Source organism: Sciurus carolinensis, chromosome 17 (genome assembly GCF_902686445.1).
Source record: "Sciurus carolinensis chromosome 17, mSciCar1.2, whole genome shotgun sequence".
NCBI lineage: Eukaryota > Metazoa > Chordata > Mammalia > Rodentia > Sciuridae > Sciurus > Sciurus carolinensis.
The window spans coordinates 11,525,676-11,553,210 of NC_062229.1; the positions used below are offsets into that span (position 1 = coordinate 11,525,676).

Below are 27,535 nucleotides of genomic sequence, written 5' to 3' on the forward strand. Positions count from 1 at the left end.
TGGATCACTGACCTCAGAACATAAATCCTGAGAACTAAGGAGACGTTGTGTGTGCCTTTGTCAAATGACATGAATTTCAGTATCCTCCCTAAAATGTAGACTTGATTATTCTAGTCCCCAAAATTGTAAAGACTTTTGTGTGTATGATATTTTATTTGTTTCTCTTCAACTACTCCCTTAGAAATTATGTTTAAATATTTCTTCTGTATACATGGTCCTTAAAGTTCCATGTTTTGCTCAGTTTTCTTATGGATATCCCTCATATTTCTAATTTTTTTTCAGTATTAGGGGTTGAACTCATGGTTTTCCTATGACTGAGCTACATCCTGAGCCCTCTTTTTGACTCTTTTGAAGCAGAGTTTTGCTAAGCTGTCATAGTTGGCCTCAAATTTACATTCCTCCTGGCTCAGCCCCTAGAGTGGCTGGGATTACAAATGTGTCCCTCAGCTCTAAGCTCTAACTTGATGTTTAAAACACTTAAGATATCAAGACTGACATGGTTTCCTCAAAATTGTCCTGTCAATGAGTTTAAATGATCTAACCACAAAGAAATAATGGATATTTGAGGTGATGTATAGGTTAATTACCCTGATGTGATGTTTCTGCAATGTGCACTTGTATCAAAACATCCATCACATTTAGCACATAATTATGCACAATTAAGTGTCTATTAAAAATAAAGTACAGCTTGGGCTGGGGTTGTAACTCAATGGTAGAACACTTGACTCCCATATGTGAGGCACTGGATTTGATCCTCAGCACTACATAAAAAAAAAAAAAAAGATACTGACTCCTTCTACAAATAAAAATATTTTTAAAAAATAAAATTACAGCTTAAAAATGATCCTCTTGAATGTTAATGATTCACCTTAACTTGATTGTGTTCTTGTTTTCCTTGGTAGAAATGGAATAAAATTAAACCAGTGTCAAGACAGATTGGTTACCATATGAAAACCATGCTTGTTGCTTCAGACACGTAACTTGATTTAATGTTCAAAACATTTCTTTGAGATATTTTCTCTCATTCATCCTATTTTTGAGCAGGAGAGACTGTGATATTAAGATTGATTCTAAACTTGCAGTGTCCTTACATTTCATAAAATTATTGATTGGTATTTCAACATAACAGCTGGAATATACCTTGACAGCCATTTGGCCATTGGATTCATGGTGATAGCCAAGAGGAAGTCTCAGATGTGGGTATGTCCATTGTGACTTCTGATGTTTTCTTTCTTTCCTTCTTCTTTTCTTCTTTCTTGTTTTCTGTCTTCTCTCCCTCATTCCCTCCTTTCTTCTTTTGGATTCTTTCACTGTTAATGTTAATTTGATCCTTTCCTTCTTGTGGCTGAGTAATATCTACTGTATGTATACACAGAAGTTGTTCATCCATTTATCCACTGGTGTCCATTTGGGTAATGACCATCTTTTGGGTATTTTAAGTAATGCTACTATCGGTCTGCATGTGCATTTATTTGTTTAAGCATTTTTCAATCCTTTGGGGAATATTCCTAGGAGTGAGAATACAGAATCATGTGATAATTACATGGTTACATTTTTGAGAAATCAACAAAATGTTTTTAAGAGTGGCTGATGTATTTTACATTCACCACAAGGTCTCAGGTTATAACATCTTCTTTTGCCAGTACTTGTTATTTTCTTTAAAAAAGGTAGGGGTGGGGATTTTATCAAAATAGAGGAAAGATCAACAGAGTCAAGAAAGCTACTTGAGGAGTAGGAATAAGGGATTGGGAAAGGGAAAATCAAGGGAATGATTTTGATAATTCTATTTTCAATGTTTTGATGAAGTTCCACACTGAATTCTGTGATGACTGCCTGAATTTACATTCCCGCCAAAGGTTCCCAGCTGGTCCTCACCAGCACCAGCTGTCCTTGTTATACCCCAGTTTTCCATTTCTGTGCCTTCTCTATTACGCCATCAGAGTTACCTATAATAGTGGAGTTCATCTTGACACATTGACAAAGCATGAAGTCTGGTTTGTTTAATTTCAACTCCCAGTACATTTTCTCTTTCCCCTCCTGCTGTGTGTCTTCTTTTGAGAAATGTGTATTCGAATCCATTGTCCAGATAAAAAGTTTTTGACACTGAATAATTTTACATGTATGTTGAGCACAATGTGATATTTTTACACACATGCACACACACATATAGCAGAATGATCAAATAAACTTACCAGCTGGGTGTGGTGGTGCACACCTGTAATTCCAATGGCTCAGGAGGCTGAAGCAGGAGGATCGCGATTTCGAAGTCAGACTCAGCAGTGGCGAAGGACTTAGCAATTCAGTGAGACCCTGTCTCTAAATAAAATACAAAATAGGGCTAGGGTGTGGCTCAGTGGTCGAGTACCCCTGAGTTCAATCCCCAGTACCATAAATAAAAAAAGAAAATAATAATAATAAACTTACTAATAACCCATTGCCTCAAGATCTATAATTTCTTAATGGTGAGAACAAAGTCTTCACTTTTAGTTATTTTGAACACATTATTGTTAACTGTAGTCTCTACAGTGTTAAATAAAATCTCAAAATTTACCCTTCCTCTCTAATTGTACTACGTGTGCCCTTGGACCAACTTCCACCCATATCCCCCTCTCCACTACTCTTTCTAGTTTCTGGTAACCACTATTCTATCCTCTGCTTCTGTGAGAACAGCTACTACAGATTCTCATTCCTCTACTTTGCCTTCCTACCTGCTGCTCTACTCCACTGGCATTAGTTCTTTAAATGCTTAGTAGAACTGATCAGTGAAGCTGTCACAGCTCCTGGTCTTTGGTGGAGAGCTTTTTACAATTGTATTAATATCATATTCTTATTCATATTGGACCATTCAGATTTTCTATTTCTTCATGATTCATTCTTGGTAGGCTGTGTCTGTCAAGGAATGTATCTCTTTCCTCTGAATTACCCAATTCCATGGCATATGATGACTCACAGAGGTCCTTTCTGATCTGTATTTCAGTGGCATTGGGTGCAATAGCTCCTTTTTCATTTCTCTCTTTATTATTTGAGTCATCTCACATTTGTCCTAATGTGTTGATTCTTGTTTTGCTACTCAAAAGACCACCTCCCAGCTTCACTGACCTGTTTCTCTCATATCTACTTCATTTATTACTGTTCTTATCTTAATTTCCTTCCTTCTACTATTTTTGAGCATAACTTTTGGAAAGATTTTTTAGTCACACATTTTTCAATATTAGATTGTTTATGTGATATCTCTTATTCTTTTTGATGCAGATATTACTTTGTATCAAACTTCCTCTTAGAAATGCTTTTGCTGTATCCTGTAAGTTGTGGTATTTTTTCTTTCTTTTCATTGTCGCTTATTTGCAGATGCTTTCTGGGCTGCTGGGGATTGAATCCAAGAAGTAGTACATGCTGGGCAATCACTTTACAAATGAGCTACACATGAGGCCCTCAAGAATTTATTTGTATTGCCCTTTCAGTTTGTCCATTGATCCATTAGTTGTTTGGAAGCATGCTTATTAATTCCTACATATTTCTGAATATTCCTGTTTGTCCTGTTATTGATCACTAGTTTTATGTTATACCATCAGGATACTTCTTTATTTGATTTTGCACTTTAAAATTAAAAAAAAATTACAATTTTTTTTTGAGCATCCCATGTGTCATGGAGGAAGAAGTCTGTGGGGGATGCAGCTGTTGAGCAGAATGTTCTATATTTTCTGTTCAGTCTGTTTGACTTGGTGTGCCATCCAAGCCCCATGGTTTTGTATTGAATTTAGCCAGAAGGAGCTGTTCATTGCTAGAAGTGGTTTTTGAAGACCCCTCCTATTGTACTCAAACGTCTCTCCCATCAGATCTATTAATATTTTCTGATATCAATATCGAACACACAAATATTTATGATTGCAACTTCTTGTTGAATTGACTACCATTTTTTTCTGTGAGGTTCTTTTTGTCTTTTGTTTTAAACAGCTTGGACATAAAGTTTATTTTACCTGATATGAGTATTGCTGCTCCTGTTCTCTTTCAGTTTCCATTTCCATGGAGTATCTTTCTCTGTTCTTCTTCTTCCAGTGAGGTGTGTCCCTACAGGTGAAGTGGGACTCTTGCAGGCAGTGTATGATTGGGTCTTTTTTAATAAATACACTCAGTGTAATCTTTTTAATCTAAGCTATTGTGTATCATTAAATTGGAGAATTTAACCTATTTACTTACTATATTTTTATTGATATGTATAATGGTTTAACAGGCATTTTGTTAATTTTTTTCACATTTTCATAGACCAGTTGACCCCTCTTTCCTCTCTTACTGGTTTCTGTGTGGTTGAGTGATTTTTTTGTGTGTGTGCTGTAATCTCATTCCTTGTTCTTTACTTTACCTGTGTTCAGTGCATGTTTTTTTCTTTGCAGTTATCATGAGGATTATAGAAAAACCTCATATCAGTTACTCTTAGACTAATCCAATTTAACTTTGATAACAGATAAAAAATTCACTGGATTTTCTCCAATCCTATTAAATACCTTTGAATATTTTACATTGCCATTTATGCTTTCTTTTATTATTGCATTATAATTACACACACTGATAGTTTCATTTTGATATATTCATAAATAGAGGTTGTCTTTTTATATTTCATTTGCTTTAACTATTATTGTACTTACTAGGAGATTGTAGTTTTTTCCTTTTAATCTTCGTACTAAAAATATGTGTGATTTAATACCACTGTGGGCAGTATTAGAATGTTCTGAATTTGACTATTTTAGTGTTGAATTTATAAAATTTCAGATGCTTTTGTTTTACTCATTAGTGTGCTTTCTGTCAGCTTGAATAACTCTCTTTAGCATTTATTCAAAGACATCTGGTGGTGATGAACTCCTTGACTCCTGTTTTTGGGGAAGGTCTTTATTTCTCTTGCACTTCAAAGGGGTCTAGAGGACACCTTATTGAAAGGCAGAACATACACGAAAATTAACTCAAAGTGTTGACTGGTTTTAGTGTAATGGTTGAAATCATAAAGTTCTTAGAAGGAAACAGAGAAATGTCTACATTATCTTGAATTCTGCAATGGATTCCTGCATCTGACACCAAACACATGAGCAGTAAAGCAAAAAATGATATGTTGGACTTTACCAAAATCAGAATTTTCTATGCCTCAAAAGCATCAATAAGAAAATGAAGCATAGGAGGAGAATAAAAAGAAGACACCGAGAAGAATGGAAATGTATAAAAATGTGAAAATGTTTATAAATTTACAGTTCAATTTATGGTTAATTGATTTTGACAATTTGACATTAACACATTGTGATAGGAAAATTGGATTTCCTTATGAGAAGTGGTAAATTATATCCTTATGTCACATTCTACACACACACACACACACACACACACACACACACAAACACACAGAGAAGAAATTTTAAAATGAATGAAAGATATATGAACTCTTAAAGAACTAAAAGGATTCATAGGAAAAAGCTAAATGATGCATTGGAGCATGATTATTTTATATAAGCTATCATTTTGACAGCAGAAGCAAAAATAGTAAAATGAGTTTATGTCGCTTGCTGCTGACCAGCGGAACAAACAACACAAACACTTCAGAAGTTTGTGAAGCAGCTTCTGCTTTATTCAGATAACACCCTCAATATATATGCAGTTTCATGCATGAGCAATTGTAATCAGATATGTCCATCCAATCCTACTAAAGGTCAGCGATCATGAACTCAAGCATACATGTAAGGTATATCTGTCCACGTGCTAAGCAGGTGAACTAATTATCATACAGCTAATGGTAAACACTTCCTGTATTTCTCAGGGCGCATTCAGCATGCCCTTTGGCTCTCTGCCAGTCGCCATCTTGGATGCATGTGGCATAACCCTGGGTCCCGGGTCTCGCCCGCCACATCTCCCCCATTCTGTTTATATAAGACCGTGCCTGTCTTAGGTTGTCCACTGCAGAGCAACATCCTTACCCATCATTGGACAATGAGGCTCTGGCCCTCATTTCCTGTCTTAGGTCAGTATGAGCTCCCCATGAATCTTACCCATCTTTGACTATCAGTCCAGCATATTTAACCAGACTTGGGGGGATGAGCCAGCATCAGTTGCGATGAGAGCTTGGGGAATAATGGTTGTTTCTCTGCACCGATTTATATTCATTTAGTATAAACACTATATGCACAGAACAGATACAACACACAATAGACCTCCCATAGACAATAACCCAAACCATTCTTTACCCCATTGAACAGCGGACTGGAGAAATGTGGCCAATTGTTGTAAAAATAGGAGGATATAGCATAGAGGAGTTCATAAGGGTTACAGGATAGGGCCACATCTTTACTATCCCCCATAGTTCACGTGAGTCTCCTCCATTAACTTGATGAGAAATCACCAACACCATCAGCGGAGAAGCCTCCTCATCTTCTTCCTGTTTTGGGGTCTCTGTTGAGGCCTTGACCAATCTCTCCAGCACCCAAATTGACGATTGTGCATCCTGTGGGAAAACACAAACAGATCCTCGGGTCCAGATTAACACCAGATCCAGGTCTTTCCATTGCCCCAATAGAATGTCCTTCCACAACACTTGAGGTAGATGTTTTGTATTAGGCTCTGAATAATGGTCAGCAGCCAATTGGCCCTCAGAATCGAGATTTAAAAAATTTAAGATGAACAAGACAACAGATAATTTGTCTTTTGGGGATCTGCATGATGTCCCATTCCCCCTTTTTGTTTATAAAGCATGTTTTTAAGCATTAAATGGGCACACTCAACAATGCTTTGTCCAGTAGGATTATAGGGAATTCCTGTGACATGTTGAATAACAAAGGTAAAACAAAATTGTTTAAAGGCATGGACCATTATCTGTTTTAATTTGTTTGGGAACCCCCAGGATGGAGAAAGAGTGTAAACAGTGTGTTATTACATCTTTGGTTTTTTCTCCTGTATGAGCAGAGGCCATAATAAATCCTGAAAAGTTATCACTAGACACATGAATGAATTGTAGTTTTCCAAATTCTGAATAATGAGTTACATCCATTTGCCAAATATGATTGGGCTGAAGCCCTTTTGGATTTACTCCTAACGAGGGGTTAGGAATAAGTGTAGCCCATTTAGCACAAGACTTGACTATGTCCCGAATTATTGCCTTAGTAATTTTATAGCGTGCACGTAGAGTGGAAGCACTTATGTGAAATTTGGAATGAAAAGTTTTTGCATTTTCAAGCGTATTAAAGATGTGTGGGTCTCTGGTGGCCATGTGTGTTAAATCTTTGTGTAAACTTAGAGGACCTGGAAGGCCAGTATGAACCTGAACATGCCCAATAAAAAAAAGGAACTCCTCTGTCACAGATAAGTTTTTGTAAGCATTTTAAATATTTAGTAATAGTGGAGGTGAGGGAAATCAGACCAGATAATTCTAAATTTTGAACAGCATTAACAACGAATTTTGTATCAGAGAATAGGTTAAAAGGTTCTTGGTGGGTTTTGAATACTTCTATAGCTACTAATAGTTCTGTTTGTCGTGCAGATAGAGTATTAAACAGCAATGTTTCTGTAACATTATCTATAGTAATAGCACCCATACCATTTTTTGATCCATCAGTAAATATAAGGGTAGCTCCTATAATAGGTTCTTTTAGGGTGACTTTAGGGAAAATTATTGGATGTTGACTCCAAAATTGGAGAAGAGGATCAGATGGCAAATGATTGTCAAACACAGCAGAAGTACTAGTAAAGACTATAGCTCATGAATTTGAATTATTAATAAGATATTGTATCTGATCAATAGTATATGGAGTAGTGATTGTTGAGGGATCCAAAGGTGGAAAGGGATACTTTTAACACTTTAAAAATTAATTCTGCCACAGATTCAGTAAACAAGTATAAGACCTTATTAGGGGCATAATTCATGTAAACCCATAGAATAGGACCCTTTTGCCAAAACACTCCTGTGGGTAACTTATTTGTGGCCAAGACAATGAATGATAAAGGCTTAGGTAGGTCAATATGATCAAGATGAACCTTTTCCATAGCTGTTTCAACAATCTTGAGAGCTGTTTGAGCCTTAGGGGTAAGCACCCACTTAGAAAGGGGGTCAGAATCACCTTTAAGAATATCAAACAGGGGGCCCAAACTTGAGGTGGGTAAATGAAGGTAAGGTCTAGTACAATTAATATCACCCAAAAGGTTTTGAAAATCATTGAAAGTTCTAAGTCTGTCCACCCAAATGGTAATTTTTATGGGTTTAACCATAATTGCATTTATGATAGATCCCAGGAAGTTTTTGGTGTCTGTCATTTGTACTTTATCAATGGCACTATGTAAGCCCCATGTTGCCAGTGACTTTAGTAAGAAATTATAACATTGCTCTAAGACAGGTTTTTCCTTATGAGCTAGCAAAATATCATCCATATAATGATAGATTAAAAGTTGAGGGTTTGCTAGGCATATGGGTTCAATAGCCTTGCCTACATATATTTGACACACATAGTGGGACTATTGGCCATGCCTTGTGGGAGGACTATCCATTCATATCTTTTATTAGGAGAGCTATTATTAAGTGAGGGCAAAGTAAATGTGAACCTTTTGGTGTTTGAGGGATGTAACAGAATGGAAAAGAAGCAATATTTTAAGTCGATTACAATGGAGGGTCAATTAACTGGGATAGTTGATAAAGTAGGTAATCCTAATTGAATAGTTCCCATGGGCTCCATTATAGAATTTACTGCTCTTAGGTCATGTAATAGCCTTCATTTTCCTGATTTCTTTTTTATTATGAATATTGGTTGTTGAAAGGAGAGGTGGATGGTTTGATGTGTCTGGCCTCTAGTTGTTCTTTAACCAATTGCTGGGCCACTTCTGATTTTTTCCTGTCTTTTGAGAGGGGCCACTGAGGGACCCAGACAGGTATATCAGATTTCCATGTTGTTTCAATTGCTTCAGTGGCCCCTAATGAAAATCCAATCCCTTTTTATCTTGTTTTGGAGTAACTAAAATGGATGAAGTAGATCCTTGACTATTTTTCCCAAGATCTTTTCCCCATATATGTCCTTGGGCTAACATCATTTGATTAGCATTTGGATTATTGTATGGGATCTTGGATGTGAGATGTAAATCCATCTGTTCCATGATATGTCTCCCCTACAAGTTTACTGGGAGATGTTTGAGGATGTAAGGTTGGATGGTACCATTATAAACTTCCTCATCCTTCCATTTTAATATGGCTGCACTTTTGTTAGGATTGGAAGCTATAACCAATCCCCTTAAAATCTTATCTGCCTGTTGAACTGGTCAGGCTTTGGGCCATTCTGTAACTTTGATAATACTTTTGTCAGCCTTAGTATCTAATAAGCCCTCAAAACTTTTGCCTTCTATCACTAACTTTGTCATAGGTCTATCTTTTAAATCCAATGTTAACATGACCCTATTTTGGCCAGTAGAACATAATCCTTTATCTCCCCTAATAATATTATTTGATGGATATTGATCATGGCAGCTGGATAAGACCAACAATTGTGCTATGTGATCACCCTGAGCTATTATTGCTACACCTCTTGGAGAAGAAGCAAAGATTTTTATTTCTCCTGTAAAATCAGGGTCTATAACTCCAGAGACAATATTTAATCCTTTTAAAGCAGAAGAACTCCTCCCCAGAATTAGTCCCACTGTTCCTTTAGGTAATGGGCCGACAACAGAAGTTGGTATTGGTTGTACTCCCATCTCTGGAGTTAATGCTGTTCTGGCAGAGGCACAGAGGTCCAATTCTGTGCTTCCTCTTGTTTGTCTAATTGGGGAGTCAAGGGGTAATGGGTCTGAGGCACAGACTGGATAGCCCCATATATTTGTGGGCCCCAAGGCTGGGGGCCCCGATTCCCATTTTTTGGATGTAAAGTGTTACCATCTTTGTCTCTAATTGATTTACAGTCACTTGCCCAGTGTTTCCCTTTTTTACATCGGGGACATCGTTTTGGCAGAACCTTGGGGGCAGTCCTTTTTCATGTGTCCAAATTGTTTACTTTGATAACACTGTTACATTGATAACACTGTTTACATTGTAACACTGTCCTGGGCGGGACCTGGTATTACCTCTAAGACCCTGTGCAAGCACTGCAGCCATCACCTGACCTTGAATAAAAGTCTCATTAATATCCCTACAAGCCTTTAAGTAGGCTCCAAGGTCTTTGTTTTTCCAAGGTCTTATTGTTTCTTTACACCATTTATTTGCTTGCTCATATGCAAGCTGTTTGACTAAAGGAATAGCCTGGTCCACATCTCCAAATATACGTACTGCTGTTTGAATCAATCTGTCTACAAAATCAGCATAGGGTTCATTATGACCTTGAATAATTTTAGATAACTGTCCTTGAAGATCGCCAGCACCTGAAAGCATTTTCTAAGCTTTAGTGGCAGCAGCACTAATTTGTTGATACACACTGGGGTGGAAATTAATCTGATTACCTTGCCCTTCATATGGTCCTTGGCCTGTCAGCATGTTTAGATTCCATTGAGGATTGCCTGCAACTGCATTACATCAGGCAGCATCAGAACATAACTCCTGGTTAGCCAACTTCCTCATGAGATATTGTTCCCCAGATAAACATGCCTTTGCTAAGTTACTCCAATCAGTCAGAGTAAGATTTTGACTTGCAACATTCTCTAATAAAGAAATGGTAAATGCAGCTTGTACTCCATAGGACATAGCTGCCTCTTTTAACTGTTTTACTAATTTTATATCTAATATTTGATGATATCTCTGATTGTTTTGATTTTCAAATACTGGGAATATTGGGAACACTGATCAAGATTCTACATCAGCCCACTGTCTGGGGGCTGCCCCTGTGCAGCAAGTACATGCGCCCCTACAACATGAAAAAGAGTGGTGACCTCTATTATATGCTGGAGGGCATGGCGTGGTAGGGGTTAAATGCCACTGAGAAAATTTCTTTTCTAGCTCTGTCTCAGATAGCTCCTGTTCTTCAGTCACATTCCTGTTCTGAGTCTGAACATCTACTTTCTATTCAGAAGCTTGACTTGATTGTTCTTCTTTTACAGTTTCTAATATCTTTTCCCCTTCTCTTAACTGTTCTTGAAATTGCAATTTTTTGGAAGTCAGACAGAGATGAACTAATGTCCATATCACCACAACAACAACAAACAGAAACGAAACAGGAAAAGGTAACACAAATAATACCTTACACATATTCATTTACTACAGGACATCCTTTGCTGTCTCTTGGGACAGCCTTTCGTTAACATTCCCTCACTAGGGGAACCTTCCATTAAACCTTAAGGCTACCATTTCCTCAAATAGGGAAACCTGCTAGTTGACTGCTAGTTGACTGTGCTAGTGAAAAATTTTCTTCTTTATTACTTACCTGAGTGCTCACCGTTCCCCGTAAGGGCCACCACTTGTCGCTTGCCACCGACCAGCGGAACAAAAGACACGTACACTTCAGAAGTTCATGAAGCAGCTTCTGCTTTATTCGGATAACACCCTCAATATATATGCAGTCTCATGCATAAGCAATTGTAATCAAATATGTCCATCCAATACTATTAAAGGTCAAGCGATCATGAGCTCAAGCATACATGTAAGATATATCTGTCCACGTGCTAAGTAGGTGAACTAATTATCATACAGCCAATGCTAAACACTTCCTGTTTTTCTCAAGGTGCATTCAGCATGCCCTTTGGCTCTCTGCCAGTTGCCATCTTGGATGCATGTGGCAAAACCCTGGGCCCTGGGTCTCGCCCGCCACAAGTTTACATCAACTGAATTATTTCCACAGAGCAAAAGAATCAACTCACAGAGTGAAGACACAATCTCCATAATGGGAGAATATATTTGGAAATCATACAAATCATACATCAGATAAGAGATGAAGAGAGAAATATGAGGAAATCAAACAACTCAATAGTAAGAAAACAAACAGCATCTTTAAAAATAGAATGACAGGATTTTATGTATAGAAAGCTCAGGGGATCCACTGAAAGAATTAATAGGTAAACTCAGTCAAGTTACAGGATATAAGGCTAATATCCACCTAGAGATAGTGTTTCTAAACAATAGCAGTGCAGTGTCTGAAGAGAAAATCAAGAAAAAAAACTAATTTACAACAGCTATAAAATAATAAGAAGGAATGATTTCTATGAAAGGTGAAAGATCTCTGTTAAAAGCATAAAACATGAATGAAAATGTGAAGTAAAAAATAAATGGAATCATTATGTATTAATGAATCAGAAAAATTGATATTGTTAAGTGATAATAATACATAAAGGGATTTGCATGTTTAATGCAATTCCCCATCAAAATCAGATTACATTTTTCAATGAAGTAGAAAATATTGACAATTTCTTAAAAACCACAAAAACCAAAGCAGCCTGGGGTCAAAGGACCAGAGCTGGAGGACTGAGGGCACCGCCTTACTTCAACACACACTGCAAAGCCTTGGTGATTTAAAAGAAATAGCCTGCTCCTGATATAAAAAATAGAAGCCAGACTAAGGGAACAGGGTAGAGGTCCCAGAAACAAATCCAGCTATTTACAGTTAACTCACTTTTAAGGTGCTGAGCATACACAATGGAAAAAGGAAATTCTCTTCAAAGTGAAAGGAAGACTGCTTGAGATCCATTTGCATTGGTTTCATTTGGTTTGTTGGATTCTCTTGTTTGTTTGTTTTTGAACTATTGTTGATTTCTCAAGGGAAACAACATCTATGGAAGCAGGGAACAGCACAGTCCTATCACAATTCCTCCTCTTGTGTCTCTCAGAGGACCCAGAACTGGAGCTCGTCCTCTTTGGCCTCTTCTTGTCCATGTACCTGGTCACAGTGCTTGGGAACCTGCTCATTATCCTGGCCATTTGCTCTGACTCCCACCTCCACACCCCCATGTACTTCTTCCTCTCCAACCTGTCCTTTGGAGACATCTGTTTCACCTCCACCATGGTCCCAAAGATGTTGGTGAACATCCAGGCACAGAGCAAAGGCATCTCCTACATAGACTGTCTCACTCAGGTGTATTTTTTTTTATGTTTTTTGCTGGAATGGATAATTTCCTACTGACTGTGATGGCCTATGACTGCTTTGTGGCCATCTGCCATCCCCTGAACTACTTGCTCATCATGAACCCTCACTTCTGTGTCCTCCTGGTTCTGATGAGTTGGCTCATTGTCTTCTGCAGCTCCCTGCTTCATATTCTACTGATGAAGAGGCTGAGCTTCTCCATAGGCACCAAAATCCCACATTTCTTCTGTGAATTAGCACAGGTTCTCAAGGTGGCCAGCTCTGATACCCTCATCAATAACATCATCCTGCTGGTAGCAACCGCACTTCTCTGTGTGTTTCCTGTGACTGGGATCCTCTTCTCCTACTCTCAGATCATCTCCCCCCTAATGAGAATGTCCTCCACTGAGAGCAAGTATAAAGAATTTTCCACCTGTGGGTCTCACCTCTGTGTGGTCTCCTTGTTCTATGGAACAGCACTTGGGGTTTACCTCAGTTCTGCTGTGGTCCATTCTTCCAAGAAGAGCACAGTCATTTCAGTGATGTACACCATGGTCATCCCCATGCTGAACCCCTTCATCTACACCCTGAGGAACAAGGATGTGAAGGGGGCCCTGGAGAGACTCCTCAGCAGAGCAGCATCTGGTCCTCGAGGGATCACTGACTTCAGAAGCAGGTGGATGCTTGGACTTCTGAGGCAAATGCTGAGAATGTACTTATCATAACCCTTTACTTCCCTGAAAAATATGCTTCTTCATATTTCTATTCCAGAAGCACCTTTGACTTCACTTGTATAAGAATTTGCATTTGTTTCTCCTGAACCACTTCATCAGTACATACTTCTTAAGTTTTCTCCCTGCAGATAGTCTTTAATCTACAGGGTCCTCAATCTACAGATGGTTCCGACCTGGATCAGGTTTTGTTGTAAGAATTGTAACTTCATGTTTAATGTCCTTACCATGGCACATACTGACACGTGTCCCCTGAAATTTTCCTCTTGAATGTGATGCTTCTTCACCTTAAGGTGCTTAACCTCTTGTTCTTCCTGAAGGAACTGGAATGAAACCATACAATTCAAAGGAAAATAATTACCATTTCATGACTGTGGTTGACACTTGCCTTGTGTGACTTTATTTATCCTGAAAAGATTTCTTTGAGATATTTTATCTCTTTCTCATAGTTTCTAAATGAAGTGAACTTAGATTAGAATGGAGTATAACAGGACCCTGAAACTTGAGTGCAGACTTCTACCTTTTTTATCCTGCTTTTATTTTGACAACAGTAATTAGATGTTGGTGACCTAGGAGAAGATGGTAAATGAGCACCTATTGTTAATTTTTTAAAAGACTCTTCAGTGATTCACATTTAAAGTGGACAGAGACTACCACTTGGCTCAGTGAATCAGTGTCATGAGAAACTCTCGTGGAGAGTGAAGGTCATCCATCCAAGTGTGATATTGTGAAGTTATCACTTCCCGAGTGACCTACTTGCTGTGTTTTGAACTCAGCATGTGTCTCTTTCTTAAGCAGAAAAGCCAGTGACATGGAGTCAGCAAGCCATACAAGAGTATCAGAATTTGTGCTCCTGGGCCTCTTAGATGATCCACAACTACGTCCTGTTCTCTTTGGACTGTTCCTGTCCATGTACCTGGTCACAGTGTTTGGGAACCTGCTCATCATCCTGGCTGTCAGCTCTGACTCCCACCTGCTGTGTGGATATGCAGGCACATCTATTAGCTTGGGCTCAGTCACATGCCACCTAACAACCCTCCAGGCAAGGGCAGACTGTATATGAGGCTCCAGCAACATTACAGCACCTCCTGGTGTCCTAGTCCAGATCATTAGTGTAGTCGACTCTGCCATGCCTGCACAGCTTTGAAATGACTGAAGGTTTGTTTTGTGGTTGTCTAGCAGGGCATTGCTGTATTACTCTTGATGCTTTGGTTAATGTATCTAGGAGTGGAACACTGGATATTGTGGTAATTGTGTGTTTACCATTTTGAGCAACAGCCAAACTGTGTTTTGTAGTAACTGCCTCCTTAAATGTTCTCACCACAAAAATGCTAACTGTGTAAGGTTATGCTACATTGCATGGTTTTATTTAACCATTCCACAGTGTATATGGACTTCAAAACATAATGTTTTACACAATAAATACATAACACTTTATCTGTCAATTTAACAAAATAAATATGAAAAATGTAAAATTAATAAAAAATGAACAAGAAAGGATCTCTCTGTCTCTCAATATTATAGATTCCAAAGATTCATAAAATCTACAAAACTACTTCAAGGGAAACACATCATAGAGAGATGCTTCCTGTAATGTGTCCTCTTACACATTAAACTTTCCTTAGCAGACACCTTATGATTATTCAATCAAATCAAAGAAAAAGGGTTTCTATATGGAGGAATTATTTTCACTCCCCCTACTGATGCTTACAGGAACACAAATTTAACTGAAACCTTTTCTGCTATCTTTTCTGTACACCAAGGGATATGGATTGTCGGAAGAGTGTAGGAATATAGCACAATTTTTATAATGAGGAGCTCTGGGAATTCAACCATTCAAGACAGCAGAAACTGTAAACATGCTCCTGTTGTTCCTCACCTGTAATTCTTGGAAACAAGCTTCCATGAAAACCCAGTGGTCTTCCTGGGAACAGGTCTTAGAGAGGAGACAGTCTCAGAAAAAACCATCCAAGAGAGTGGGTGTGCCCCAGAGAAACAGGTGGAGTAGGAAGGAAGAGAAGAGAAAAAGGGAGTCCTGAGCTTTGCTTTCAGAATAATGAAGCTGCGAGCATTCTATATTTCTTTATTTCTTCATGAAGATGAAGTCTTTGTAGTCTGAGACAATTTAGTTTCCACCAAGACCTCTCATTCTTGGCTTTTATTCTGTTTCCTTCCCTCCTCTTTAGAATTTAGTACTTCTTTCTCATGAGAATTGGCTTCTGGAGTGTTTTCTACTCTTCTCCACTCTCAGTAGAAATTGTAGGCTTCCGTCAGATTTCCTGCATCCAGTTATTTATCAACTGCTCACCAAAAATCTGTTATGCGTGAGGTACTCTTTTGTTTTAAGTTTGCATTTTTGTTACACTCTGTTTTTCCTGAAAGATTTCACTGACTGATAGCACTTCTTTTTTTTTTTTTTTTTTTTTTTGCGGTACTGGGGATCGAACTCAGGGCCTTGTGCTTGCGAGGCAAGCACTCTACCAGCTGAGCTATCTCCCCACCCCGATAGCACTTCTTACTTCATTATTGTTGTTATCATTTCACCACCCTGTCCACAATAACATCTACTAACAGCAATTATTTCTGAGGTTCAACCCTCAGTCCAATTTCCTTTCCTCATAAGACTATTCACTTAAAATGTTCAGGAAATATCAAATGATTGAAATTGCAGGAGAATGTCTTGTCATGTTCATGGATTTAACAGAACTACTCTTGTTTTAGTACAAACTCTCCTGCTGCCTGTCGTTTGTAAACAACCATTATTTATTGGGTTAGAAGATTATCCTTGATTTACTTATTTACTGACAGCCTCATCCCTCACTGTTTAACACATTAGTGAATATTAAATTTTCCCAAATTTACCTTTTCTTTTATTATTATGGCTTTTATGTATCTTCATTTTCCTCTTTCTGTGGTTAATTATGTTTACAAACACCCTATGTCAAATTGGCTTCCATTTCTAGAACCCATATTGATTGTTCATCACGTGATATTCTTTCTGTGTCTGTGTTGTGTGGTGCTGGAAATTGAACCCAGGGCTTTCCACATGCTGGGCAAGAGCTTTACCACTGAGCTATGTTCCCAGCTCTAAAAGACATAGAAAGGCATTTATTTAATTTTAATAGTTTTTGTCGATACCTGTGAATCAGCAAGCCAGGAGATTCTTTGGTGATAAGGTTGAGATTTTGGTCCTAACATTTATTATACATGCAACCTTTGTATTTGCTGAGCACCTAAAATGTGGCAGTCACCAAGTAAGTCCCTGGAAAGTCATGTGATAAGCCCAAACAGTTAAACCAAAAGGCCACAAATGAACACCACTTCACAATATCATGGGGACCCAGGAAGACGGAAGCCAGGTCTGTGGTGGCTGCAGACACTCCATCTCCCCAGTCCTGTGCCCTGTCACCAAGACCTCATAGACACCCTCCTCTCCAACAGGACAACTGCACATTCTGTGCTCTGGGCCTGGAATGCTTCTTCTTTCTTTACCTCCTCTCATTAACCTTGACCCACCCTTCCTCTGTCAGTCCAAAATTTCAGATGACAGAAATCTACCCACTTTCCCCAGAGTAATGATCCTCAGTTATTTTTTACATTTTAAAGCTATTTTCATTTTTTGGCATTGGTAATATGGAGACTTTTTCTATCATGGAAATTGTAATCTTTTCTTTTCTGTAATTAAATCTTTTAAAATTTGTTCTTTTTAATTAAACATGACAGTAGAATGAGTTTTGAACTATTATCCATACATGAAGCGTAACTCCCATTCTTGTGGTTGAACATGACGTGCAGTTTCACTGGCCGTGTATTCATTTATGCACATAGGAAAGTCATGTCTGATTAATTCTACAGTGTTTCCTCCTCCCCTCCCTTCATTCCCCTTTGTCTGATCCAATGAACTTCTATTCTTCCCTCCCACCCCCCTTAATGTGTGTTAGTGTCCACATAGAACATTCTCTCCTTGGTTTTTTTGGATTGGCTTATTTCACTTAGCATGCTAGTCTGCAGTTCCATCCATTTACCAGCAAATGCCATAATTTCATTCTTCTTTATGGTGTGACATTCCCTTGTGTATATATGCTATATATAAATATTCATTTTCAAAAACTATATTACTCTTTTAATATTTTTAAGGTGGTTTGAAGATGTAGAAACTGTGAATACTGAAATACAATCTCCCACATGTATGTTTTGGCAATTAACTTTGCAGATTGTGACACAATGAATATCCACTCAAGAGTGCAGGTGCATGAGCACATGCGATCCACACTTCTTCTAGTTTATTTTAATGGTTGTGTCCTTTTGTTCCTCCCCCGATATGCAGTCCACATGCTTCCTACTCTTGGAGGAATTCACTGAGCAGGAATTCTCTGAACAAAAGAACCATAGGGATCTCCATTAATTAGAAATGCTGTATGGAAGACAAAGAGGTAACTAACCTGTTGTACTTAAACTGATCTGAATTCCATTCTTGATAACTGCTCCATTTTAAGATGGAGTGATATGTATAAACCATAGCAATGAAAGACACATTCATTTTGATGTTCAGAAGACATGTACACTTATCAAATGTCCATTGTATGTTCCAGAAGCCACAGTAGAAAAGTGTGTGCACATCATCTCATTTATTTTCCCTCTTCCATTTTACTTTCCACCTCCTATTGTAAAGGTGAAGGATTTGTAGCCAAGAGAGTTTAAGAAACTTTCTCAAGATCCTCAGAGGTGTGATTCAAGAGATGATTTTCTAAATCACAATTCTAATCCGTGCCTTGAGAGAGTTACATATTCAAAATAATTATCATAAAAAAGGATGTCTTTGAAATTAGCAATAATTATAAAAACTGTTGTTTCTTGAAATTCTGTGCACAAGGCATTTTAAAACCTCACAACAAAAGTTCTAATAATAATCACACATTTAGAATAAAAACAATAGAACACTGAGGATTACCTCTCACATGCTTAGGAAGTATCAAGTCAGAGAATAAAGCCTGTTTGAATTGAAAATGCATTCTTAATCACTATTATAGAGCTATTAGAATAAACATGAGTAAGGGTATTCAAAGAAAATATATAAAAGTTTTCAATTAAATTGGACAGCTCATCTCAAAGAACTAATTTAGGTCTGTCAATTCAAAAGAAGAATCAAAAGTAGTGACCTTGATAACAAGAAAATACTTTCATGCTAAAAGTAATGAAAATGTGAATAAGTTTACCTACTTAAAATGGAAATGGATTGCCAATTAATTGAGTGAACCACTGTCTTTGGCAGGAATCAACAAAGGATAAAGGACCTCCATCTAAGTGTGATGACTACCTGAGATGCCAGCCAGGAGTTCTTGGAGCTCTGCTCTTGTCCCTTCTGCAGCAGATACATGAGTGACATGGAAGCAGAGAACAACACAGGAGTATCACAATTTCTTCTCCTAGGCCTCTCAGAGGATCCAGATCTGCAACCCCTTCTCTTTGGCTTCTTCTTGTCCATGTACCTGGTCACAGTGCTTGGGAAGCTACTCATCATCCTGACTACCAGCTCTGACCCCAACCTCCACATCCCCATGTACTTCTTCCTGTCCAACTTGTCCTTTATAGACATATGCTTCACCTCCACCACAGTCCCAAAGATGTAGGTGAACGTCCAGGCACACAGCAAAGACATCTCCTACAGAGGTTGCCTTACTCAGGTGTATTTTTTTATGATTTTTGCTGGAATGGATAATTTCCTACTGACGGTGATGGTCTATGACTGCTTTGTGGCCATCTGCCATCCCCTGAACTATACAGTCATCATGAGCCCCTGGCTCTATGTCCTCTTGGTTCTGACATTTTGATTTGTCATTTTCTGGGTCTCCCTGCTTCATCCTCTATTGATAATGCATCTGATCTTCTCTGTACACACAGAAATCCCACATTCCTTCTGTGACCTGCCTCCACTTCTCAAGGTGGTCAGTTCTGATACCCACATCAACAACATCACTCTCTATGTAGCAACTGCCCTGCTGGGTGTGTTTCCTGTCACTGGGATCCTCTACTCTTACTCTCAGATCAATCCCTCTTTAATGAGGATGTCTTTCATTGAGAGTAAGTATAAAGCCTTTTCCACCTGTGGGTCCCACCTCTGTGTGGTCTCCTTATACTATAGGACAAGTCTTATGGAATACCTCAGTTTTACTCTGACCCATTCTTCCCAAGGAAGCACAGTGACTTCAGTGTTGTACACTGTGGTCACCCCCATGCTGAACCCATTCATCTACAGCCTGAGGAACAAGGATGTGAAGGGGGCCCTGGGAGACTGCTCAGCAGAGCAGCTTTGTCTCATTAATGGAGCAGTGTCTTCAGTGCAAAGTGGACACTGTGCTCCTAAGGCAAATGCTGAATTTTGACATCCTAGATCTTTTTGTTTTCTAAGACACATGCTTCAGTTTTTACTCAGAAGGAATTGGGAGTGAGATTTGAATATATGATTTTCTACTTGTTTCTCTTCAACAACTCCCTAAGTAATTCCTTTTGAATATTTTTACCTATATTTGGTCCTCATAGTTCCATCTTTCATCAATTTTTATAAGTCTTTCTAATATTTCTAACTTTATGTTTAACATACTTATCATATTACATGAAGACATGGTTTACTCAAAATTATCCTCTTGATGACATAAATGATCTCACCACAGAGAAATGATAAATATTAAGGTAAAGGATGTGCCAATTATCCTGGTTAGATCTTTCCACAATGTATGCATGTATCTAAATATCACATTGTTCTCCTTCAATTTCCAGATTTACCCCAATCCTTCTTTTCCTTTTTCCTCTCTAGCTTCCACTGATGAGAGAAAACATGTGACTCTTTACCTTCTCAGTTTAACTTATTTCCCTTAACATAATGTTATTAATTTCCACACATTTTCCAGAAAATGACATAATTTCATTCCTCTTTATGGCTGAATAAAACTCTGTTTTCCATATGTATCTCATTTTCTTTATCCATTCATCCATTGATGGACACATAGACTGGTTCCATAGTTGACTATTGTGAATTAGGCTGCTATAAACTTGGGTATGCCTGTATCACTGTAGTAGACTGACTTCAATTCAGAAGAAAGGGACCAAGGAGAGGGAAAGGGACCAAGGCAAGGGAGGAGGGGAGGGAAAAGAGAAATACTGGGGAATGATATTGACCAAATTATATTGCTACACTGTGTGCATGTACAAATATGTAACAATGAATCCCACCATTAAGTACACCATAATGCTCCCATAATATAAGGAAAAAATCACATTGATTTCTATAAATATATATGCTTATTATGTGTCCACTAAAAATATAACTGAAAAATTATCCTCTTGAATGTTCATGTTGTTCACCTTAACTTGACTCTGTTCCTGTCTTCACTGCATGAAATGGAATGAATATCATGTAGTAGTCAAGGCAAACTGATTACCATAGGAAGACTGCTTATTGCTTGGAGATACATGGTTTTTTTAAATATTGAAAACATTTCTTTGAGATTTTTCTGACATTCACTCCACCGCAGAAGATACTGGATTAAGATGGACTATAACCTTGCAAACTGACACTGAACTCACACTTCTAACTTTGACACTACTTTTTATAAGACATTGACTAGATTCTCAACATGGAAGCTGGAAATTACCTGTGAAAGAGAGTTTGGCCATTGGACTCATATTGATATAATGCCTAGAGTAAGTCTGAGATATGGCTATATTCTTTGTTATCCTTCCTTTCTTCTTTCCTTCCTCCCTTCCTTCTTTCTCCCTTTTCTTCCTTCTCTTCCTTCCTTCCCTTTTTTCTCCTTCTTTCTTTCTGACTGTTATATTGGTAATTGTTCATTTGGTTCCTTCCTTCTTTCTCATGGCCAAATAATATTCTACTTTATTGATATACAGAGTTCATTTATCTAACATCCATTGGTAAACATTTGGGTGATTTCCATGTTTCCAGTAATATGAGTAATGCTACTATTAACATGCAGTAATGTTTACTTAAGCATTTAATTTCAGTCATTTGGGGAATTTGCCTAGGAGTGAAATTACTGGGTCATATGATAATCATATCTCTAACTTTCTTAGAAATCACCTGTTTTTCACAGTTGCATATTTTACATTTATTGCATTGTATCAGGTGATAATGTCTTACATTATTGCCAATATTTATTTTCCTTTTTTTAAACTGTAGCCTTCTAGTGGATATAAAGTGGTGTATCCTTTGATATTCACTGCACTATAACTAATTGAGCATGCTTCCATGAACTTGTTTACAATTTGTAGGAATTCATAGACCTTCTGTGAAGAATGATCTTTCCAACCACTTTACTGTTTTGTAATTGCATAGTGTGTATTTTTGTTTCTAATTAGTATATATATTTGGATACCAGCTACTTATGAGATGTATGTTTTAGAAATATATGCTCCAGAAAGATCAGTGGAGTTGAGGAAAGGGAATTGGGGGAGAGAGAAGAAGAGGGAAAGGGGAAGTACTAGGGATGGAATTAGGACAAATCATATCCCATGCTTTCATGTTAAAATGAATCCCAATATTATGTATAACTAAAAAGAACTAATACAATTTTTTAAAAAATCATTTTGTTCTGTATGATACCTTTCCACTTTTCAAGTATTCAGATTTTTATTATTAACTGTGTACATAATGATGTACGATAGCTCTATGGAGTTATTCCTTCTAACTGAAAATTTTCATCTTTTCACCAACATCTGCCCAATTCCCCACCTTATACCTCTGGTAGCCACAATTCAATCCTGTTTCTATAAGTCAGACCTATTAAGATTCCACATGTGGGTGAGGTCAGCAGTGTTTATCTATTTATATCTGGTTCATTTCTCTTAACAGAGCTGTATATACTTACTGGGTTCAATGTGATACTTTCATACATGTACAGATTATGCAAAGAGCAATGAAGGTAGTTAATAACCCAGTACCTCAACCATTTATCATTTCTTTGAATGTGAGAACATTCAACATCCTCCCTTATAGGTATTTTGAAATGCACATCCCTGTCAACTGTAGTCACTTCAGTATGCAGGGAAACATCAGGATTTATTCTTCCCCTCTAACTGACTCTGTGCCAACTGACCCACCTCTCTCCATCTCCACTGTGATGCCCAGTCTCTGGTAACCCTGTCCTGAGCTCTTCTTCTGTGAGAATGACTGTTTTAGATTCATCACATGAATCAGATCATCCAACCTTTGTCTTTCTTAATAATTTCATCATTAAGAGTATCCAACTGTGAATAGTTTGAGATCTGATGTTTGTCCTTCTTTGATCAGTGAAGCCATCAAATCATTTCCTGGTCTTTTCTTAAAAGAATACCAGATCTATCTTTTTAGTGATTATTGGTCTGTTCAAATTTTCTTTTTCTTCAGAATTTAATCTTGGTAGGTTGTGTTTGTCTAGGAATGTATTCATTCCTTCTACTAAACAATATATTGGCATATAATTTTTATGATGTCCTATGATTTTTGGTCTTTCTGTGGCTTAGAGTTTAATGAAAACTTTATCTTTTCTGATTTTATTTATTTGAAACTTCTAACTTTTTTCTTTGTTATTCTAGCTAAAGATTCATTTACCAATTCATAGGGGAAACAATTCTTTTTCTTTTATTCCCAATGCATTGGTTGTACAAGAGTATTTATAGTTCTACCTATTTGTGAGTTTTTCCACATTTCTCTTATTTGGTTAGCATTTTTTTATACCATTGGGGCCAGAAAAGATACTCAATATAATTCAAACCTTTACAAACTTGTTACAACTTATTTCTGTGGCCTCCAGTGTGATCTTTTCTGGAGACCCCTCAATGTGTCACTGAGAACTGTGTGTATAGGGCAGCTGTTGGATGCAATGATGTGATTCACAGACTTACTTTATGATCAATGCAAAGGAAGGAAAGTTTTCTCCTAGCTCATGAAGTGCACAAACATTGACTGATAAATGGTTCAACAGTTTTAATGCAATAGTCAAAATCATAAACCTCTCAGAAGAAAAATTAACACCTTCATTACAGGAGATTCTCAGAATCTCAGATATGACATTGAACCAATAAGTAACAAAGGCAAAAATAGTTATGCTGAACTTCATCAAAATGAAAATCTGTGATCAAATGACATGAAGATAATGGAGCACAGTAGTGGCATAAAACCAACATAAACAACCATAGGAAAGTATAGAGATGGAGAAACAAATCCACATTTGTATGGATCAATTAATGGCCAACTGATTTTGACAATTTGACATGAACACACATTGGACACAGGTGTTTGTCTTCAGTTAATTATACTACTAAAACTGAATATCAGTAAAGTGAAATTAACCACACACATGAATCAAATGAATATTATATCAACTCAAAAATCACTTCACACACACACATGCACACACTTTAACTCAAATGAATTAACAACTTAAATGTAAGACCTAAAGCTCTTAAGTACAAGAAGGAGACATAGAAGTAAGCTCCATGATATTTGCTTAGGTAATGATTATCTTGTTATAAACCTAAAAGCAGAGGCAGCAAAAGCAAACATAGAGCTATGAGATTTATATCACACCAAATATCTTCCACAAAACAAAAGAAATAATCTGAAGAGAAAAGACACAACTTACAGATTTGGGCAACATATTTGAAAACTATACAATCGATGAGAAGGAAATATCCAAAATATAGTCCTCATATTATTCAGTAGTAAGAAAATTAACTTAATTAAAAATGGGCAAAGGAAACTGGGAGTGGTGTCTCATGCCTGCAATCCCAGTGGCTCAGGTGGCTGAGGTTGGAGGATTCCAAGTTCAAGGACAGTCTCAGCAACCTAGCAAGACCCTAAGCAATTTGGCAAGACTGTCTCAAAATAAAAACTTTGAAAAAGATCTGGGGATGTGGCTCAGTTGTTAAGTACCCCCACCCTGGGGTTCAATTCTTAGTACCAATAAATAAATAAATAAAGGCAAATAGGCTGAATAGATATTTCTCAATAAAAGGCAAACAATGTTTAATCAGTGTGCAAAAAAATGCTCATCATCTTAATCATCAAGATAATGCAATTTCAAACCACAGGAGATGACACATGTTAAAATGGCTAATAAGGGACTGGGGTTGTGGCTCAGTGGTAGAGCAAATGTCTAGCATGCATGAGGCCCTGGGTTTGATCCTCAGCACCACATAAATGTAAAATAAAGTTATGTGTCCACCTACAATCAAAAAATAAATAAATAAAACAAAATAAAATGGCTAATAACATAAAGACAAAAGATAACTAGTTCCTGTGAGAATGTGGAGAAAAGGGCACCCTGACACACTGTGAGAATGTAAATTGTTTATCCATTATGGAAAATGGTACTGAGATCCCTCAAAAAGCAAACAAACAAAAATAGAACTACCAGATGATCCAGCAACCCTAAATCCACCTAAAATCATTTTGCCAAGATAGGTGTCCAATCCCATTACCATGGCAGTGTTATTCACAAGGCTCAAGATATGGAATCAATTTCAGTGTCTAGCATCAAATCAATGCATATATAAGGAAATTGGTGTACATTCACATTGGAACACTACTCATGCAAGAAAAAGAGGAACCATCATTTGCTACAACATGGATGAACCTGTATGATATTATATTAAGGGAAAAGGATGGAGATGTAGAAAGACAAACACCATGTGAGTTGACACGTGGATTTTCAAAGTAGAGCTCATACAAACAGGGAAATGTGACTCCAGAGGCCGTGTGGTGGAGGATTGTGTAGACATTGATCAAAGCACACAAAATTTCAGTTAGACATAAGGAATAACACCAGAGAAATCTACTGAATATCACAGTGCCTGTAGGCAATTACCATAAATAGAGCACTGAAAAAAACATTAAGACATCACATAGGGTGGGGAGATATTAAAAAAACAGTCAATTGATCTGGGTCAAGTACCAGGATTATACATAGAACTTTCCAGGTCCAAAAGAAAACAATTAAAAATGACAAAGTGAACAAAAAGACTTTTTTGGACAGATTTTCACACTACCAATAGCCACATGGCCAGTTAGTCAGAAGGAGATGAAAACAACACACAGCGAGATGCACTTCCCATCCATGGAGCCTCTACTTGAGACAGAGTTGATGGCATGCCTGTAATCCCAGTGGTTCAGGAGGCTGAGGCAGGAGGATTGCAAGTTCAAACCCAGCCTCAGCAACTTACTGAGGCCCTAAGCACCTCAGCAAGACCCTGTCTCTAATAAAATATAAAAAAGCACTGGGGATGTGGTCCAGTGGTTAAGTGTCCCTGGGTTCAATTCCTGGTACACACACACACACAAAAGAAGTAAAGAAAATAACAAGACTTGGCAGGATGCTAATATGTTGATATTTACATCAACATTTAGATTAGAATGTAAAGTGAGACTGGTACTGTGAAGCACAGTCTGACTGTTGCTCAAAATGTTAAACCCACAATCTCCACAGTATCCCCAGTTCCTCTACTACATATGTTAACCAAAGCATTGAGAGCAACACAGACACACCCTGCCGGACGCCCCCAAAACACACCTTCAGTCACTGCAAAGCCGTGCAGATATCTCAGAGTGCACCTGCACTAATGAGCCCAGCTATGACACCAGGAGGTGCCGTGATGTTGATGGAGCCCAGTATACAGTCTGCCCTCGCCTGGAGGGTGGTCAGGGGCACGTGACGGAGCCCAGTGTAATAGACGTGCATGAATATCCACACAGCACTGCACACAAGAGCCACAGGTGAGATGGCCTAAAGACCATCCTGGATGAATGGCGAGCCAGCTGGGGTGCACACTCGCCAGAACCACATTCAGTCATAGACAGGGATGGAGCAGGTTAGAATTGAAGAAATTAAACCACAGTAAACAGTCAGAAGTGGGGAGACAAGGAGAGAAGGTGGGCGTGAGGGGAGGAAAACAGGAAGGAAAAGAACAGGGATACAAAGCAATGCAGCAGCGTCCGGAGGTCACCTGGACACTGGAGCCCTGGGAAATGCATGAAGGGATCACCATCAAGGTGCCGTCCAGCTCTGGTGCTGAAGGACTGGCATTCTTCTTGGAAAAGGTAGTGCAACCAGAGGAGGAGAGCGGGCTCACAGCTCCAACCAGGTCCTCGTTCTTTCTGATCTCAGTCTCCTCCTTTGAGAAATGAGTGGAAAGGTACAGAAAGCTCTCGGAAACATTTCCATGACTGAAGTCACCTGTGTGGATGGACAAGCAGTACGCACAGGCTAAACCTTCATTTTGATGACTTTTTAAAAAATTTATTTATTTTTTATTATTGTAAGCAAATGGGATACATGTTGTTTCTCTGTTTGTACATGGCTTTAAGGCATACCATTTGTGTAATCATAAATTTACATAGGGTAATATTGTTTGATTCATTCTGTTATTTTTTTCCCTTCCCCCCACCCCTCCCACCCCTCTTTTCCCACTACACAGTCCTTCCTTCCTCCATTCTTGCCCCCCTCCCTAACCCTAACTCTAACCCTAACACTAACCCCTCCCACCACCCATTATGTGTCATCATCCACTTATTAGCGAGATCATTCGTTCTTTGGTTTCTTGAGATTGGTTTATCTCACTTACCATGATATTCTCCAGTTTCATCCATTTCCCTGCAAATGATATTATTTTATCATTCTTTATGGCTGAGTAATATTCCATTGTATATATATATACCACAGTTTCTTTATCCATTCATCAATTGAAGGACATCTAGGTTGGTTCCACAATCTGGCTATTGTGAACTGAGCAGCTATGAACATTGATGTGGCTGTATCTCTGTAGTAT

General features: G+C 38.0%; 1 pseudogene; it reads left to right on the top strand.

Moving 5' to 3' along the window:
- Positions 1-12,698: 12,698 nt before the first annotated feature.
- LOC124968043 (olfactory receptor 7D4-like) lies at positions 12,699-13,711 on the top strand (annotated as a pseudogene).
- Positions 13,712-27,535: the final 13,824 nt, after the last annotated feature.